Source organism: Castor canadensis, chromosome 9 (assembly GCF_047511655.1).
Source record: "Castor canadensis chromosome 9, mCasCan1.hap1v2, whole genome shotgun sequence".
NCBI lineage: Eukaryota > Metazoa > Chordata > Mammalia > Rodentia > Castoridae > Castor > Castor canadensis.
This window is the reverse complement of record NC_133394.1, coordinates 40,513,084-40,533,227: the sequence shown is the minus strand read 5'-3', so window position 1 is coordinate 40,533,227 and position 20,144 is coordinate 40,513,084.

The window sequence follows — 20,144 nt, the reverse complement described above, 5'->3', positions numbered from 1 at the left end:
TGGTTGATGGACATCACATACATATATGAAATAGAACAATGGAACCTCTTGCAATTGCTTTAAGTGGGGCAGGAAGGAAGTTGGCGGGGTGGGGGAGAGAAATGATGGGGGTGATGTAACCAATGTACATTGTGTTAAGAATTGTCACAATGAATTCCCATCCCCCCCACCATACAACAAATACATCCTTAAAAAAATGAAGGCCAAAAGTTTTTTGCTGGCTTCATCTTGTGTTTGCTAAGCAAGTGCTGTACCACTTGGACTATACCTCCAACACTTTTTTTTTAGGTAAAGTTTCGCACTTTTTGCCAGGGACAGCCTTGGACTCCAGTCCTCCTACCTCCACCTCTTGCCTAAATGGGATTACAGGTATGGACCACCACAGAGCTTGTTTTTGAGATAGAGTCTTTGTAACTTTTGGCTTTGCCTGGGCTGAGCACTGTAAACCATAATCCCCATCTCATCTCTCTCACAGTTGGGATTACAGATGTGAACCACCATACTCTGCCCTTACTCTTCCTTTGGAAGAGAAAATCTATCCTTGTTCTACCTATGAATTCATGGTATCATTAATTTTACATTTAGTATTCATGGACTTTTCCAGTGCATGGAGACCCTGAGAATGTTTGTAATACTGTGTTACTTTTGAGAATTTGGCATATCAAAAAAACTGAGAAAAAGGTTTTGGTAGAAAAAAAGCAGGAGGGACACACGTAAGTGTCACCCACACTTATGTTCCCCAACCTCAGTTGAGGAACCAAAGTGACCAGAGCTGTCACTTTCACTCAATAGTTGCGTTGCCCTAACAGTGTTAAACATATAGAATCTGGAACCAACTGCTTGGACTTCAATCTTGGTTCTACCACTCACAAGCAGTGAGACTTTAGGAAAGCTAGTTCACTTTAAACCCCTAAACTCCCCAAAATAGAGTTGATAAAGTTCTTTAATTGACAAAGCTTCTCTGAGTTAATAAAAATAGACATTTGAATAATAATCTCTAGTACAAAGTAGTGATTTGCTCTCATCATTTTTTGTTTCTATTAATGTCTTTTTCAAGTATACCATTCCATCTTTAATATCTATATTCAATTTAGCCAGACTATTGAATTCCTTGAGTATTGTCACTTGTTATAGATAAAAACAAACATCTTCACTTTACAGCGTTCTGCACTTGGGGATATGGTATCCTCTCCTATGGTGGATCTGATCATTCATGTCAAGTCATGTAATCTTTTTAATCTCTGTTCCATTTGTTCTACTTAGACTGAACATTTCAGGTTATTTTTGGTGAAGTTGCTCCTCTATGTAAATCTTTTTGGTGGGATCATTTGCTTTTAGATAAAGTGCAATGTCCTTACCATTTTCTGTGTGCTCTGGCTTCCTCTATACTTGTCACCACACTTTGACCTCTTTCACACTGTGCCTCCAGAGGACCTGTTCTTTTCTAAACACACTGTGCCCTTTCCCCAACTAAGGGTTTGCTCCTTGAGTCCACTTTGCTTGGAATATCCTTCCACTAGGCCAGTATGCTTTTCTAATTCCCTAAACTGATGCTGTCCATTTTATTCCAACTCCAATACTACTTTTTGAAAGATCTCATCAATGATATTCCAACTCGCTGATCATTGCTGCCTCAGTATCCTGAAGTTTCTCTAGCCTCCCTAAGTTATCCTGAAGTTTCCCATGAGTTTTTGTATAAGTTTCAGATTTAATATTTACTTATTTGATGCTTTAATATCTTAACTAAAACTTCAACAAAGTCTAAGACTATACCTTCACTCTCACTGTTGTATTTTTAGCACTGACTAATCACTTATTTTTTAAAAGACTAAATTAATGAACAAATGTAATGGCTACCATGAGCAATTTTGATGTTAGAAAATTTTTTTAACTTTCCTTTTCATGTTAAGTTTCACAATTTGCCATATGAGTTATGAGAGTTATCAAAACTTTATTATACCATTAGAGAAATTGACTAGGAATTTCAGTTATTTCAAATCAAAATATGATGAATCACTCTTCCTACAAACTCCCCCAAATTATTTTAAGGATAAGATGTGGTTTTATAATGAAATAGCCCATTAATTACCTTGACTGCACTATTTGTAGTCATAATTTGAGGATTCAGAAGAGAAACTTGGGCAGGCAAATCTTTCTTTGATTTGGTTTCATTTTAAATGTGAGGATGTGTTTGAAAAACTAAAGCGTTAAAAAGCATTATTTATGGAATATTGTAGAAGCTCAATAAGTGACAGAAGCTCTTATTCTATTCTTATTAAATTTAAAGACAGAATAAAAGCTATACCAGAGGCTTACACACACACACACACACACACACACACACAAAGCCTATACAGTGGAGTATTACTTCCTGGGATATCACTCATCTAACAATAAATAACAAACTAATTAATGCAAAAAAACAAGGTTGGAATTTGGTATATATAGTGCTGTTGAAAGAACTAATAATGTCATAATACTATAGCAGGTTTTCATTTCTTGGAAATACAGGTGAAATGGAATAACCTTTAAAAGTAAAGGATTTACATAGCAAAATTAGGGTATTGTTAAGTCATATATAGATTTTGGTTGACAAATTTTTGATTCATTAATTTGGATTTTAAAGTATAATTTAAACTTTTAATATTAAACATAAAGTGATAAAAGAGTTGACAAAAAGCAATGTGAATTCTAGTGAATTTTTAAATACTTTCTAGTTGTGGTATCATTTGTGGCATTGGAGCCTTTTAAATGATGTATTTTTGTGTGTGTGATAGTGGAGTTTGAACTCAGGGCTTCATGCTTACTAAGAAGGTGCTTTTGTAGGATGTATTTTAATTGTCTCTTTATAGTTTTCTTTTCCTGAAGTTTGAGAAAAGAGTTTGCGAGTCTGTCAATGGCAGTTGTCAATGGCAGTTGTCAATGGCAGGAGTAATAACTAGCAGTACAGCGAATATCTCAGGCTTGCAGGCAGTCGCTGGCATTCTAGGTCTATCCTGTGGCATGTGGAGAGGCAGCTCTATACTTCTCTCGGGGGAGGCTTGAGTATCAGTAAATACTGCCTTCCTTAATAAAGTCCTTGAAATTGGAATAGTAAATTCTCTGCATCTTGTGTTTGTCTTAGAAGTAGTAATATATAACCATGTTAGGGGTTGCAACCACATATTCTTATAATGACCAGAGTTGAGGTTATGCTGGGAAGAAGTTCTGTGGCCTGTGTGTCCTGATCAGCTTACAGAAGCTACAATGCCATTCTAGCTCATCCAAGACAGGGTGGCAAACCTCACCTATCATTATGTTTGTGCAAAAACAAAGAGGATTCATACATTCGAATGTAGTTAAGAAGAAAAACCATCAACATCAACAAAACAGAAGTCAAAAGTCACATTCTTAGGAAGACTATCAGGGGCTGTTTCTAGGATAAATCCTTGAGACAGTGAGGGAAAACTGGGGGTGGGTATCGATATCACTAGTGTTACTTCCATTCTTATTCACTACTTGCACCCCGCACACATTCAGAAAATGAAAATGTAAAAGACCTATTTTCTAAGTGTCCGGGATTGAAAGCTTAATTCATTCAAACTATCATGATCAAATTGTGGTAGCTATCTTTAAAATTGTTTAGATTTCTTGGAGCCATTCTGTAAACACACAGTTGAATAAGTGAAAATGTTAGAATGGAAGCATATAAACCTAAAGAATGTTGCAAAAACCTAAGAGTTAACTGAAGTAAGAATTGGCAGTAGTACAAATGATATTTGCCAGGTTTCTTAATCCTAGTCACCCAAAAACTAGACTGAGTTTCCAGGCACTGTGCCAGTCCCAAGGATCAAGAGAACACATATAGGTTCTCCTAGAAAAGTTCCACTGGTGGAGTTCCAAATGCCTTTGCTGTACAGCACAGTTATCCATAAGAACTTTGTACCATAGGCAATGTGATTCCTACCAGAAGTGTGGAATGGTCCAGCCAGCCTTCCAAACCTCGTTCTGCCACTAAGAATTTTATGTTATTTACGACAACTTAAGTGAAAATTTAAATAGAAAAAAACAGAGATTGCTGAGAAGAAGGTAGATATATATTTTGTAAAATAATTTATAATTTAATAAAATGTTGAGCCAAAGAATTCTTGTTTAAAGAGCATTCCAGCCAGGTGCAGTGGCTCATGCCTGTCATCCTAGCACTGAGGAAGCTGAGGCAGGAGGATCAAGATTTTGAGACCAGCTTGGGCCATATAGTGAGACCCTGTCTCAAAAAACCAAACCAAAACAAAACAAAAAAACAAGAACTTCAACCTATAAAATGATAATTTTTAGTATCAAATCTACTGTCTATTTTGCCGTTTTCTCTTGAGCAAACATATGCATCTCCCTATGTAATTCAAAATATAATAAGTCCAGATAAACAAATTTTAAATTCTGGAGTTCTAGAGTTTGAGTAGTCACTTAAAGAGTTTCACTGAAATATAGCATAGTCATGGATCACATACCTAACACCGTCACTTTGGGGACCAAATGCTCATGATGAAAGTACATGGGGGATGGCAAATAAATCTGTCTTCTCTGGTTTGGGGGATTTAAGAGTTGCCTTAGGGAAAAAGTGACTAATTTACAACTGGTATTTGGAGAAGAGATAGTCAAAATAAATGTATCTTTCCTCTTTTCTTGAGAGAAAGCAAGCTGTTTTATGGAGTTCCTTGGAATCCTTAAAAATAGCAGAAAGAGAAATGTTTCCATTATACATGGTATGCTTTATTCCTGCAGGCTAAGCAGGCCAGCATGTGTGCTTGTATAGATGAGGCTGGAATGTTGTATATTGAGCTCTTCAGGCATGATTCACACCACAGCTTACATTGCCCATGGCCAATTCTTCAGGCCTCCTCAGTTGATAAACTAGCGCCTGATTTCACTCACTCACAGATTCTGAATGTTAGGACAGTCAAACACAGGGGCAGGAGAGCAGGGGACAGAGGAAGCCCACTGTTGTTGCAAACGATACTTACTTTCCTCTCTACAAAAATAGGCAGAATAACACTTAAAATTCCACAGTGACCTTGCTTTAGTGCATCGTGCAGATAACTTGCTCTGCCAGAATAGTACCCCATGTGTTTTTTTTCCTAACCCCATTAAATTTAATTCTACAATTTTGGGGAGCTTCTGAAGACAGGTGTATCTGAGGTTCAAAACTCATTCTCATCTGTAAATTGGATTTCAGTTATTTGCAGGGTTATGACAAAGAGTGAATGAGAAAATGCATATGCAACACTCAATGAAATACTTGAGACATCACAGGCCCTCCATAAATGATAGCTTAAGGTCAAAGATGCTAACACGTGCATCTACTCTTTGAAAATATTTTCTCACAAGACTGTCTCCAGCTGATCTTTGCCTTATTTTCTGGTCCTTCACTGAGCACTGTAATATACTCTTCATCATGTGTTCTTATAAGTACAGCTAAAAGCATTTTACATATAGTCTCTTCTACAATTGTATGATGTGACTTTCTATGTGGCTGTAAGCTTTCTTGGGTTGAGAAATAATTAACCAATTTCCTTAATTTTTATCTCCAGGGCTATCTTAGGCACACAGTAGGAGAGCATGTGGAAGGTCTTTGATAAATGAATATGAAATTAGATTTTGAGTATTTCAAGGCATATAGGCCATGCTCCTGACAACACATTGAAAGTGAGGCAGCTGAAATAAACCATTTTCACTCTCTACTAGAAACAAATGTGCAGGATAAGTTTGCGGATGGTATTTGGCAGATGTGGATAATTTTGGAAGATATGGAGGAAAATAATGCTTCATGATTATTCTAAATTGAATTTACAATTGAATTAAAAGCTTTTCTCTTTGGTTATTACAATTGTTTAGGTTTTGAACCTCCTCCTCTAATTACCATGATTTCTGGCCCCTTGTACTCCTCCTTTATTTCTTGCCAAGAAATAAAATCAAACCCTGCTGTGATGATCCTTTTTCATTTTTCCAAACAGGCATTGTCTTTTCAGGAATATAAAGAATGGAGAAGAGGAAAGTCAACTTTGGGTGAACTGTTCATCTCTGAATACTTCTCCTCTGGGAAGCTTTTCTACATCTTTTCTCCCCCAAATCTCTACAGATGCGTTATTCATAATTATTCATTTTCTGGGGTAGGTGAGCACCCTGCATACATTGTTAGTGTGCTTTGACTTACTTCTTTTCATACCTGTTTCTCTTCTGTGACTTTGGGCTATCTATGGGTAAAGACTGTGCTATAAACATCTTTGCATCCTGAGGTGCTGTTTGAATCTATGTGTGGCCATTATTAATTGATCTAAATTGTCGAGTTCTTAAGTCTTTACTGTTACTTTTACTTAACACATCTTAAAGACACATCTTTAGTGTTTCCATTTTCACAATTCATCAGTAATATCTATTTGGCTAAGCCATAATTTTGAAAAATTGCCTTTGTAATAAATCCACATTTCCTCCTTGTAAACATTGTTGCTGTGACATTTTTAAATCTCTAGACTTTGGACAATGAATTATTTCTTCTTCACATGCAGCTTTAAGCTCTTGGTGATAAGTTTCCTGCCTTTTCTGCCTTTTCTGATTCATGTCTTCCTGTTGAGTATGTGTATATTATTTACTTTTCTTATAATGACACTTTCTGTCCAACTATATGGTGGCTTCTACCCTTCCACCTAAGATGTTATATAAATATCCTAGATTTAATTGTCCCTAAGGAATTTGTCTGATAGTTAAAAGATTTATATCTCCCTGTAGTTCCTCTGATAAATAAGTTCAGCAAATACAAAAAGGAGGGATTCTGTGCAATATTATCTACTATGTCTTTGACTACCTTAATTTGGATTAAGGTGAGAATATATATATTTATGAATAAATTCTACTTGTTCTTATTTTCAACTTCTACGTTTAAAAAAATCTTCCAAATGTAACTACGCCATTAGAGTAGCACAGTGCTTTTCCTATACTCACGAGAATGAGAGAGGGCTGGCAGAGTGGTTCAAGTGGTAGAGCAGCCACAAGGCCTCAAGTTCAAACCCTAGTGCCACCAAAGGGAAAAAAAGAATGAGAGAAAAAGCCCGACATATGTAGGTAGATATGTAGAAATAGATATATTTCATATCAAAGTGATTAATGATATTAACAGACATTAATAATGACAGTAAAATTATTTTGTAAATTTAATTTGGGTAAAAGGGCAGAATACATAAATATTTTTTTAAAGGAAAACAAAAAGATAAAAACGTTTTTAAAACATTAAACATTATATTTAAAGCAAAGTAATCTCATATTAGCTCTTTGTTACTTAAGTGTCTGATTTTATATTGTTTTATAAGTTCATAATGGTACAGAGTTTAAAGGAAACAATGTTAGTTTTCATTTTAAAGATGAGATTAAGTTACTTGTGCAGCCACACAATTAGTTAGGAGTAGAATTTGGTTGACTTAAGGCCAAGGGTTTGGATTTTTAGGTAAGTAAGCCACGAAGACACATTAAATCAGAAATGATCAATGCAATTAACTTTTCTCCTTATTAGCCATGAGACTTTTGTGTAATGCGATCTATATTTGGGTGCCACCTTTTTTTATTATCAATGCAGGCCTCTATAAATATGCAGAAAGTTACTGCTTAGCATTTATTTAATAAACACTTACTGTATAGCACCTATGATGTGCTACATAGTGCTCCGCACTGAGTTACACCCACGCAGACGATGTGCCCACTCCCTGCGAAGGCTCTGTGTCGGTAGAAGAGCTGACCATGTAAGCACATATTCTGAACAGTGAAGTCTTTTTTAATGTTTGAAAACATCTATTATGATAAGGACAGATGACATCCTTGGGGTTATTCAGGTTTAGAAGATAAGACTTAGGGGAATGTACTAAAACTTTGACATAAGTCAGTGTGCTCTTTTGCACATGGCTGAAAGACATTTGTTGGATTTTTTTTTTTCTTTTTGTGGCACTGGAGTTTAAACTCAGATCTTCATGTTTGCTAGGCAGATGCTCTACCACTCGAGCCACTCCACCAGCCTCTGAAAGACATTTGTTGGAACCGCTGCTTTTACACCTTCTTCTCCTTTGTTCTTAGGAGAGTCTGTGTCTCACTTTCTCAGGAATTTTTGTTATTTTTTAAGTTTCTGCAGTGTACAATTGTTGTTTGATGTCATAGTTTCCTTGATCTCAGTGACCTTCCTTTACTTCACTGACACATGTTCATGCCTAAAACCTCAGTTCAAATATCATCTCCTCTTGGAATCAATTTTTTTTTTAGCCCTCCAAAAGCTGAATTTATTGCTCAGTGATTTAAAATGATATTTTTTTTCTGTCTTGTTGAAATGACCACTGTTATAAAATTCTGATATGTCTACATTGTTTTATTGTGATTTTTACTTTATTAATTTAAATAAGAATGATTCCTAATGTTTTTAGTCTCATAAGTGATGTGTGCTTTCATTAGGAAGAATATCTTCTCTTCCTCAGAAACTGGATTGTTATCATTTAAATACACCCTGAGCTGGTTCCCACATTGATTATTTTGATATCCACCTCATAGTGTAGAGAGCTGGGTTGATAATAGTTTCCTTCTGAGGTTTCTTGGTTTTCAGACTTATCAGGGTAGAGGTAAGTCATTCTAAGCTGTCAGTGTGGGCTCTGAAAACCTTGATCTTTGCCTCACCTAGGAAATTAAATGAACCAAAGTTTGCAGGTAGAGCAGAGAACATAACTCAAGGCATGAAAAATTTCAAGTTCCATCTATTTCTCAACTTTTAAACAATCTTTAAACACAAGAAAATACTAGTTCTAATCTAATTGCCAAATTGATTTTATTAATAAAGTGTTATCAAAATCACCTTTATAAATTTTGAATAGCAAGCAGTAAAAGAACCCTAATGAGTTATAACATGTATTGTACACTATTTTATATTGTTCATCTAACTAATACATCACTTGCCTCTTTGATCTTCTGAACTAATATCATTTACTCAATGTTTTCATCAGTATTCTCTTTAGTAGAGATTATTTCAATATGTCACACATCAGAAAAAAAAATTAGATCTTAGAGATTGAATTTTTTGCTTAAGTTTTCTCCTACATTTCTTTGTATATTAGGTCATAAAGATTTCCTAAAGCTAAGTCAGCTACATTCAATTTTGTATGGTTATTGTTTCTTTGTTTTAGATAAATATTATCTATAGCAATTGGAATATGTTTTTAATTATTTCATAATGCCCTAAAATTACATCTTTTGTAACATCAGAAACAATTTTTACTTTTTCAATTGATCTTATGGGTTAGTAGTTGATGCTTTTCCACTTTTTCTACTTTTATTTCTTTCCCTCCAAACTGTCCAGTAAAACCGAAATCTTTAAAGAATTGTTAGAGTGAATGTAATGTCTGGTGTGTTTCTAAAAACTTTATTTAATCCTGATGTGTGTGTGTGTGTATATATATATATATATATATATATATATATATATATATATCTCACATACTTCTGAATGTTATAGAGTTAATACTGTTGATTTTAAACTTTGTAAGACATAATGCATACAACAATTTCAAAGATGTCTCATGAATATTTTGAGATACTTATATTTTAGTTGATGCTTTAATACCATATGGAACATTAATCATTTGATTAAAGGATGAATTAATGATTTAAATCATTGTTTCTCAATGCTCTCTCTTATGGTTTTATTCTGTTTCTCTAGAAAGATGGTGTAAGAATTCCTTTGGTAATCAGAATAATTTTTACATTACCTTCTACTGTAAAACAAAATTAATCATTGTTTCCCAGGTCACAACCTTTTTTAATGGTCCCCTTCTCCACTGGAAGATAATAGGGGGATGGTAAGTGTAGGTGGCCTTTGTAACAGGCAAATCTGCCTCTAACATGGCCCAAACAAATCCTCCTAGCCAGGAATATGGAATTTAGAATGATAGAATGGAGTGGATCATCTAACTGAAAAAAACTTAGAGCTGGTTATTATCATATATATTAGAAGGTTCTGAAAACCTTCAAATTCAGTCGAAGTTCAGAGTTACAGAGAGAAGAGAAACACAGCAACCAAAAAAGGTAGATGTGTATGTGTGTATGTGTGTGTGTGTTTTGCAGTACTGGCACTTGAACTCAGGGCTTATACCTTGAGCCACTACACCAGCCCTTTTCTGTGAAGGTTTTTTCTTTCTTTCTTTGTTTTTTTTTTTCTGCAAACTATTTGCCTGGGTTGGCTTTGAACCACGATCCTCCTGATCTCTGCCTCCTGAATAGCAAGGATTGCAGGCATGAGCCACTGGAGCCTGGCAAGAAAGGTGGTTTTTAGAGAGAAGCAGCAGGTTGAAGCAGAAAGGAGCAAGGCAAAGACAGGAGATTCACAGTCTGTGAAAAGCAGAGTTGGGCTCAGCAATCAGGTCTGGACGCTGTGTGAGTGAGCTGTGTTTTGTTTTATCTTCGGACACTTGAGTGCCTACTAGTGCTCTCACTGTCAAATTTATTCCACCACCCACTTCAAGTATTCTATGCAAAACTGAGAACATTTTTATTAACTGCAACCTAATAATCCCAAGTGATGTATTTATAAACAAGACAGATACTTATAAGAGCATTTCTGTATAGTTCCATTTCATATATAATTACCAATTCAAAGTATATAAACAATAAAACACACTTCAATCTTAAAAAGAACTTCTCAATCTTAATGTGTACATCCATATTGGGAAATCATAAGCTCTTCTTTTCACATGCTATTGATCACACTGTGCAAAATCATATCCAATATTCTCTAAGAAATTCTAATTATCAAACCTGAACTCTCAATCAAACATAGTCTTCAACTTGAACTTAAAAGAAAATACATTTATTCATTAAAGAGTTTCAGTAATAAATTTTCTGTTTCTAGTTTGGAATTTTTCCATATGGTGCTTTTATTTATTCCAGGTCCAGTATATTTCTATGTATTAGAAATTTTTTTTTGTGGGACATACTCCAATTGCAAAATAGGCACTCTACCACTTGAGCCATGCCTCCAGTCCATTTTGCTCTAGTTATTTTAGAGGTGGGGTCTCGTGACCTGCAATGCTTCTGATCTCAACATCCCAATAGAACTCTTTTGATTGTGACAAAAATACAACTTGAAATTGCTTGAGGAAATAAAACAGAAAGTTTTTGCCCTTCATAATAGGAAGCTCTGACATTAGACTTCAGGGATGGCTGAATCACATTAGTAATCTTTCTTCATGACTTGGCTTTCCCTTGTGGAGATTTCTTTGTCAGGTTGGATCTCTTCTATATTGCAGTCTTCCAGTTAAGACATCTTGGCAAAAGTCGAACTTCATATAAGAATCAGCCTTCATGCGAGGAGTAGAATGCTACAAATGGCTATCTCTAGACACACATGAAGTAAGACATGGGCAATGGTGAGGGGGAAGAGAGGATAGTTTCACAGAGGAAAACCAAGATGCTCTTGCTATAAGGAGAAGGATAGATGGTGCGGGAAGGATAAGCAAAGATGTACCCTTTATCTAGCCAACATTTCACTTATTTCTGAAGTCATTCAACTTCCAGTGCCTACCTCAGCTCTTATAGTTGTGAGTGCCTGGAGATTCTTCTTTTTTCTCTAATATTGCCTCCCACTCCTGTCATGGAGATGCACTTCTTTTGGGCTTAGTGATCTTGCGGATTTCCAGTTTTATTTGAACACAAATATTACCTTACAGCAGCAGTACCTTCAGCTACTCATAAATGACATTCTAGCAAGGATTAGTTGGTGGTGAGTGATACAACAGTTTAATAAAGGCCAGTGTCTAAGGAAGGCAGAATGTTAAGTACTTTTTATTGGCACAGCATCAAAGATTTGCTTGATCTAACTGCACAGTTTTACTTATAGTTGCTCCTGCTTTAAGACATCTTTTATAACTCTTCAACTCTAATAAAAATATAGATGAATTATAATGGAAATAAGACAGGAAAAACACACTAAGAAAATGACAAAAGGAATTCCTATTCACCAGATGTGAGAAAAATGAAGGGATTTCAAGAGCCAAACCACAAAGAGAACAAGATATGGGCGTTACCCATCAATGTTCATAGGGTGTTAAGACTCTGTCAGAGAAAGATAATGTTATTATCTTTACAAATCTTTCTTGTAAGAAAAATTTATTTCAAAATAACAGATATTGGGATCATAAAGCTATTATGAAAGAAAAGCACAAGCAGTAATATTTCATTGTGTTGAACTGAAGAGGGTTTAATTAAGTCTGTTAACATTAAGTGTCTGCTGCATGTCAGGCACCCATCTAGATGTTTGAAATTCATTGATATATAAAAAAGTCTACAATCTTCACCTTTACTGATCTTACAGATTACAACATAAATAAATAAAAAATGTGGAATGATACAAACTTATAAATGCCAGGGGGAAATACAGAATAGGTTAGGAAAGAAAAGGAGGCCTGTGGGGTAGTAATAGTGCAATTTAAAGTAATGTAGATTTTATTGGGAAAATTTAGGCAACAAGTTAGAAATGGTAAGAGTGAGAGCCAGATGGCAGAGGGACCAGCCAGTGCAGCAGTCTAGGCAAGGACATTTCTAGAGGGTTCAGAGAGGAAAGGAGATTAGCATATTGGGATGGAATGAATGAGAAGGAAAGTAGGGGATGAGAACAGAGAGGGTAATCATTATATATTTTATACTAAAATACTTTATTACAAGTTCATTGTATCCTTTGTAGTTCTAAAAGTTTAGCTATTATAATTTTTTTTGAGACAGGGTTTTCTATGTAGTGCAGACTAGATCCAAACTCTTATCCTCTTGACTCAGTCTCCTAAATGCTGGAATTACAGTGTGTGTTACCATGCCTAGTTCAGTTATTACCATTTTTAAAAATGTGTTTTGCTTTCTAAATACAATGAGGTTAACAAAGTCATCTATGTTCTACTTTGGTTAATTTTTTTTTAAATCTATTTTAAATATCCTCAATTTAGAATCTTACTTTATAAGTAGATGTGAACTATTTCCTAAATTGCTGTTTTCTCCTATTTCCTGATGCGGTGCTTATAAAAATGTTTTTGTTTTAGGATGGGAAGATGCAGAACTGCTGTCAGTCCATGAGTATCCACAGACTGGACAATGATGGAGAGGGCATCATCTTGTTGCAAGACATGCCTTGAAGTGGATAACTGCAAATAACCTCCCTCTAGTGTCCAAGGAGGAAACTGTGCAGATCTTGCTTCAGTAGTATTTGCTGAAAATAGTGCTCAAATTGTCACAGGATGAAGTTCAGTTCGGGCCTTACCACTGATGCTCTGGGCAAGGTGGACCAATTATTAATTAGAATCTTGAATAAATGCAGAGGTTTGATCTCATTACTGTGACTTAACTTACTACATACTAAAATTGACCTGAGGTTAGTTTGTACTATGTATGCTTGTCAGTTTGTAATTAAAATGCATGCATAGTCATTTTTCATAAACATTTTAACAATGTCACATTCCATGGGTGATGATTAAGGATTTTGAAAAAGTTACCTGAACAGAAAATTGGAGTTCCTGTTCTTGTTTACCATAATGTATTTTGAATTTTCTGTCCTGAAAATTCAAATGCCACTACGATTGATGGTTTCTGTCTTGTAGGAAACGTGAGTGCTTGGGGAACAGTAATTCATTCAGGTTAGCCTAAGTGCAACATAAAAAGTGAGTCTATGAATGGGAATAAACCACTGCATTCCACAGCGTGTCTTAGGCTGTTATTTGTTTCTTTCAATAGTAAATTGAGAATTGGTAGAAAATTTTTCATTGATAGATTTTTAGGTTTTCTTCTACTAGTGGTTTTAAAGCCAGGCTTCTTTTTTCCTTCTGGACCTTGAACTGTTAATTTTTCTGAATATTAATATTAAAAATTTACCTACTCAAATAATTCTTTAATACAAGTATATCTTTACATTGCTATAAATAAAACAGAAATAGAAACAGCTGCAAAAATTTAAATAATATTGAAATACATACACTAAAATGTTAAAAGGGACCCTTTACCCACCTTGATTCCCTCACTCCTACTTTCCTGGCTAGAGTGAAACCCACTCAGGGATTTGACTTTCATTCCAATGTTTGGCTTGTGCACACATGCACAAACACTGTCTATATTTTTATGCATTGTGTTTTCTTCTAACTTAATTATATAACTTGGGAAATTGCTGCATTTGATAATTATTTATCTCTACTGCTGTACCTATGTCTCTTTCTATATTTATTTGCTGACACATCCACTTATCCATCTATCCATTTATATATTTCACTTTTTTACGTTATCTAGTCATGCTATCATTTATCTCCAGCTCTTTTTGTGTGTGTGTGCTGGGCGTAAATTGTGGCATTTACAAAAGTTCTTACAATATATCAAATATATCATAGTTGAATTCACCTCTTCCATCATTCTCCTTTATCTCTTCTCCCCCCACCCCCCATTTCCCATTCCTGGAATAGTTTCAGCAGGTCTCATTTTCCCATTTACATACATGTGTACACAGTATTTGTACCATATTCACCCTCCTAACCCTTTCCCCACATTCTCTACCCTTCCACTGGTGCTCATCTGCATCATTCTATCTCATCAAAGACTAATTTTCCCTTCTTCCTGTTCACAAGATAGAAAATTCTCCCAACTTGTAAATTTAAAACTTCCCCATTACTACCTATCAAGTAGAAAGTTTCATATGGTGAGACTTTGACTGACTTCATCCTCATGGTGAAACTCATTGATCATGTTCCTCAGTTCTCTGTGTATCTGGAAACTGGTACTTCTATCTAGAGGCTTGGTCATGTTAAAATTCCATTTATGGCAAGACCACGTGATAGGTGGTACTGTGCATTTGCAAGAAGTAGCACAAAATGGTTGGCTGTCTCAGTTTCTGTAATATAAACATTGACAATGATGGTCTAGGTTCCTTAAATCCCTAGGAATTGAAACAAGGTGATATCCTAATTCTACCATTTCTTTTCATGGAAAAACTTCTCAGTAATTTATTTGTTATCCTGAGGTATGGTAATAGAAAAATATAAGGTAAATGCTTACTTCCCCCTCTCCCCCCTTTATCGGTTTTTACAATAAGCTGTTTACTTTTCATTCTCTAGAAGTTACCAGTGATTTTTGATTACTGTTATGAATGATGCTCTAGTTATACTTTATGTTTTTAAGTATACTGGAGATATCCCATCTCTGCTCAATTTCTCATTGTAGATCTTTTTCCTTTTTCTTTCTTTCCTCCTTCTTTCCTTCCTCTTCCTTCCTTCCTTTTCTTTTCTTTCCTAGTACTGGGACAGTTTAGGGCCTCGTGCTTGCTAGTCAAGTACTCTAGCACTTGAGCCATACCCTCATTCCTTTTCTTTGCTATAGTTTATTTTTTGAATAGGATCTCACACTTTTGCTGGAGCTACTCTCAGACCGTGATCTTCCCCCTCTCCCTCCCAAGTAGCTGGGACATGTGTGCATCACCATACCTGGCCCTTCAATGTAGATTCTTTAAATTGCCTCCTAAATCCTTGGAACATGGTCTCAGTAGTCTTTTCTAATTTCAAGATAATTGGCTCATATGTATATATATATATACATATATATATACATATATATATATACATATATATGTATATATACATATATATATGTATATATATATACATATATATGCATATGTGTATATATGTAAATACATGCATATATATGTATATATGCAAACATATTCATATATATGCATGTAGATAGATATACAATTACAGATATGTACTTTAATATATTCTTTCCTAGATTAATTATAACATATAATACACATTTTCCATTGTCTCAGATTGAGTCTCACACTTTTATCTCAGACTTGCAGATAGCCTTTTCTAAAAAGAGTCCTGGATACTTTCAGCAGGAAATGAAGAGTGATATTGGAGATTTAAATTTCAGAATACAGGGTTTGGTTAATCTCATGAATCTTGTATCTGTTTTCCCTTTCCCTACTGCTTAAAACCTCTGTTCACCCACCACACAAATGTAATTGCTATCCCATAGAAGCCACAGAAAAGTCAGGATAACAATACAACCCTACCACTTACAATACTGATTGAAAATAGTTCAATAATGAAAAATATTTAATAGTTACATAAAATACTTATGTGGCAACACAGCCAACTATACGAAATACGTCTAGTTTGTACCAATTGTTCTCATCAACTTAATTCTGTTTTTCTTCTATTTTGTGGTTTGTGTTTATTTCTTAAAAATCAAACCTAATACATATATATGCATATATGTATATATGTAAATACATGCATATATATGTGTATATGCAAACATATTCATATACATGCATGTAGATAGATACACAGTTACAGATATGTACTTTAATATATTCTTTCCTAGATTAATGATAACATATAATACACATTTTCCATTGTCTCAGATTGAGTCTCACACTTTTTCTTAGGCAGCCTTAGACCATAATCTTCTTACCTTTACCTCCCAAGAAGTTGGGATTACACGTATGCATCACCATGCCTGTCTCCTATTTAAAAAAATTAACTTAATTTTTCTCTAAAGTTACTGCTTATGTATCCAGGCCTTTTCTCTATAAATTTGTTGGACTTTTCCTTTTTCATTTCTATTTCTGCATATATTAGGGTCATAATATGACTTTTGCCATAGGAAAAAATAATTTTTATAAGAACAGAATTTCTATTTTTTCTCTTTACTACTCCTGGATTTTAAGTGAGAAGTTAAGAGCGCCTTGCTATGAAGGAATTCAGTTTATTGAGAACTCCACCTATGTTTTCTTTCCCCTCTTATATTGTTTCATTTTCTTATTTAAATTTTTATCCATTTGGAAGGTGCAATTTGCAGTGTTGAGGTATGGATCCAGTTTTAAATTTTTCTTATCTATCTAGTTAAAGCCATCTCTTAATTAAAAGTAAATTAAAATTCCATCTTCCCCATAGATTTGGTATCCTTCTATCACATACTAAATGATCATATGCAATTGAGTATGCTTCTGAGTTTTCTATTGAGTGATGTTGGTCTGTACCACAATATGGATGTTGAATAAGTGCCAAAGGTCCACATGTTGAAGGCTTGGACCCCAGAATGGTGTTATTGGGAGGTGGTAGAAAATTTAGCAGATGGAGCTTTGTGGGGGGCGGGGTCCTCAGATCATTGGGGGCATGCTCCTGAGGGAGACCTGATCTCAGCAGTTTCCTCTTCCTCTCTGTGGCTCCTTGACTCATGACATAGCAGTTTTGCACCTCTGGTCCCAGCCTTTATCATCCAGCATCCTGCCAGAGTTCCAAAAGAATGGGGCCACTGGATCATAGACTGGAGCCTCTAAAACCATAAGCTAAGGTTGGTGGAGTGTTGAAGTGGTAGAGAACCTGTGTTGCAAGCACAGGCCCTGAATTCAAGCCCAAGTACTGCCAAAAAGAAATTTCTCCAAAACCATAAGCTACATAAACTTTCTATGTTAATTATCTCATGTATTTGTTACAATAATAGGAAGCCAACTAATAATACCATCTATGTATGTGTCAATAACTAACCTCTCTCCTAGAGGCTTTAATATTTAGTATGTAGATCTCTAACTTTCCAACCAATACTCTTTTTTTTAAAGAGTTTCCTTAATTGTTTTCTTCAACTCTCCCAAAAGATTTTGATATAATCCAATAAATTTTAAGGAGTGTTTCCAGCCTCAGGAGGAAAGAAACAGGTATATTTTTATTGGGATTATATTAAATTGATACATTAACTCAGGAATAATAGACATTTTCATGATGTTAAATCTTCCAAGAGCACTGTATAATTTTCCAAATCAGATGACTATTGCCACATTCAGCAAGTACTGTAGAAGTAAGTGACTTGTAAACTAACATATTTAACATCCTTTGGCAGTATCTACGCTTGGGTAAAGAGAAAGAAGAGTTTTAGCCTACTGAAACATTGCTTCAATGTTGCTTTTGTTAGGACTTTGCAGCTGTGAGCTTTTTACATGAACGACCTCCTGAAATTATGTTAACAGACAGGAGGAAAAATGCACAGTGCCCTTTGATATTAAAAAGGGTGCTAGTCTGCATATCTTGGTCCCAATGCAAGACAGTGTTAAACAGAGGAGAAAAATATATTCAAAATCACAAAACAAAAAGTTTGCAAATTTTGAATTCTGTTATATGCTAAGATCATATTTACACATTTTGAAATATGAAAAGCAGTTGACCAAAGATTTAGGAATTTCATTTTCTTGTTAGTTAAAAAATACAGCATTGGTACTGGAGAGCACAATTTTAGCTGTAACGTGTAAACAGTTGTTATGTTGTAGGAGATGTTTGATTTTAGCTTATACAAATATGTACATACATTCTCAATACTAACAAAGTGAATTTTATGATTTTCAGAAAGAACAATAACAAAAAACTAAAATAAATTTCAACTTGTCCAACTGAGATTTCTTGATAATTTAAAGACTAAGTGGTTAAGTGTACATATGTTAAAAAATGATTTCACGAGCAGTTTTGGTGAAATTAGATACTCCCCCTGCTTTCTGATATCTAGCACTGCCTTGAATTAATTAAAGGTACTGTGAGTCCAGTGACTATTAATTTACTAAGTAAATTGAACAAATCAAGTTAAATAAATGGACAAATTAAGTTAGTAACATAACAACTTGCTGATTGCTAGATCACTCACTTTTTGATTGCTGCTTCCTTTTCCTTTGATCTACAATGATTTCATTTTTGTATCATGTACTCCTGCTTTTTATTGTTTCCATCTTTCATTAACTAGGTCCTTTTTTAAAAATGTAGAAATTACCTTATCTTCCTGGCAAATAGCTTGCATTATTTGTTTTCTTTTTCAGGACCCCGGTAGAATCTTGACAACCATATTCAGCCTGTTAGCTAAGTTCAAATTTAGGCAAAAACACATACAGATGGAAGCTCAGGAAGTTAATGTGAACACATGCAAGAATTAATGCACATAATAGAGTGACTCACAGGTCAAAAGGAATAGGAAAGATTTAGGTAATGTATTAAGTAGATATGTAGCACAGCTCTCCCATTAAATTTAGGATTCTGGTAGATTGCTGTATGCTTTTTGTGTAGAAATGTTACTTTTTTTCCCGAATGATTCACTATGCACTACATCTATAAATCCACATTGTGGGCTGATTTGTGTTCTCTGCTGCCAAATTTATATGTTGAAGCTCTAACCCCTAGTACCTGAAAATGTAACCATATTTGGAGATAAGGTCTTTAAAGAGGAAATTGAATTAAAATGAAGTCTTTAAGGTAAGCCTTAATTGAGTGTAACTTGTGTCTTTAGATTTAAAAAAAAAATTGGACACAGACCAAGGGACAATCATAGGGACACAGTGAGAAGGTGGCATCTATAAGTCAAGGAATGAGTCCTCAGAAGAAACCAAACTTATTATCTTGATCTTGGACTTCTAACCTCCAGAATGGTGAGAAAATAAAATTCTTTTGCTTAAGCCACCAACTCAGTAGCATTGCTTTATTATGAAGGCCCTGGCCCTGGCTATCTAGTGAAGCTTTCTTAGAGGACAGGGCTGGTTGAAGTTCCCTGCTATCTATGACCATTTAGTTCTAAGAGCTTTACTACATTAAACAAAACTGCAATATGTGTACTTATCTACTCACATTTTTGTAGTTACTTATAGTCCATTACTAAGTGAGTTATCTTAGTTCCTACAGAGATCTGTGTTGGGCCCTGTTGCAAGGATCAAAAGGCACCTCCAATATGTTCTGGTGGGCTCCCCTTTCCTTATGTGCCTTTACACTGCTGCCATCACTGGGCTTCTATTACGACCCATTGTGCTGCAGGCAGGGACTGTACATCCATTATTACAGAGGTATGAACTTTGCGATAAAAATAAGAGACAATATATGCCAAGTATTTAACAAACCATGCACACATAGTAGTAAGCACTTAAGATATTTGGTTGTAATTATTTTTGTTGCTGTGTATTGCAAACTGGTTACCTATAAAACTCCTTAGGGAATTGAAATTTATGTTCTTGACTTTTTCATATTCCAAATTGTCTTTGAGCTGATGTATTCCCTATTCTAGAGTATCCCTATTCCTATATTATCAAAAAGTAA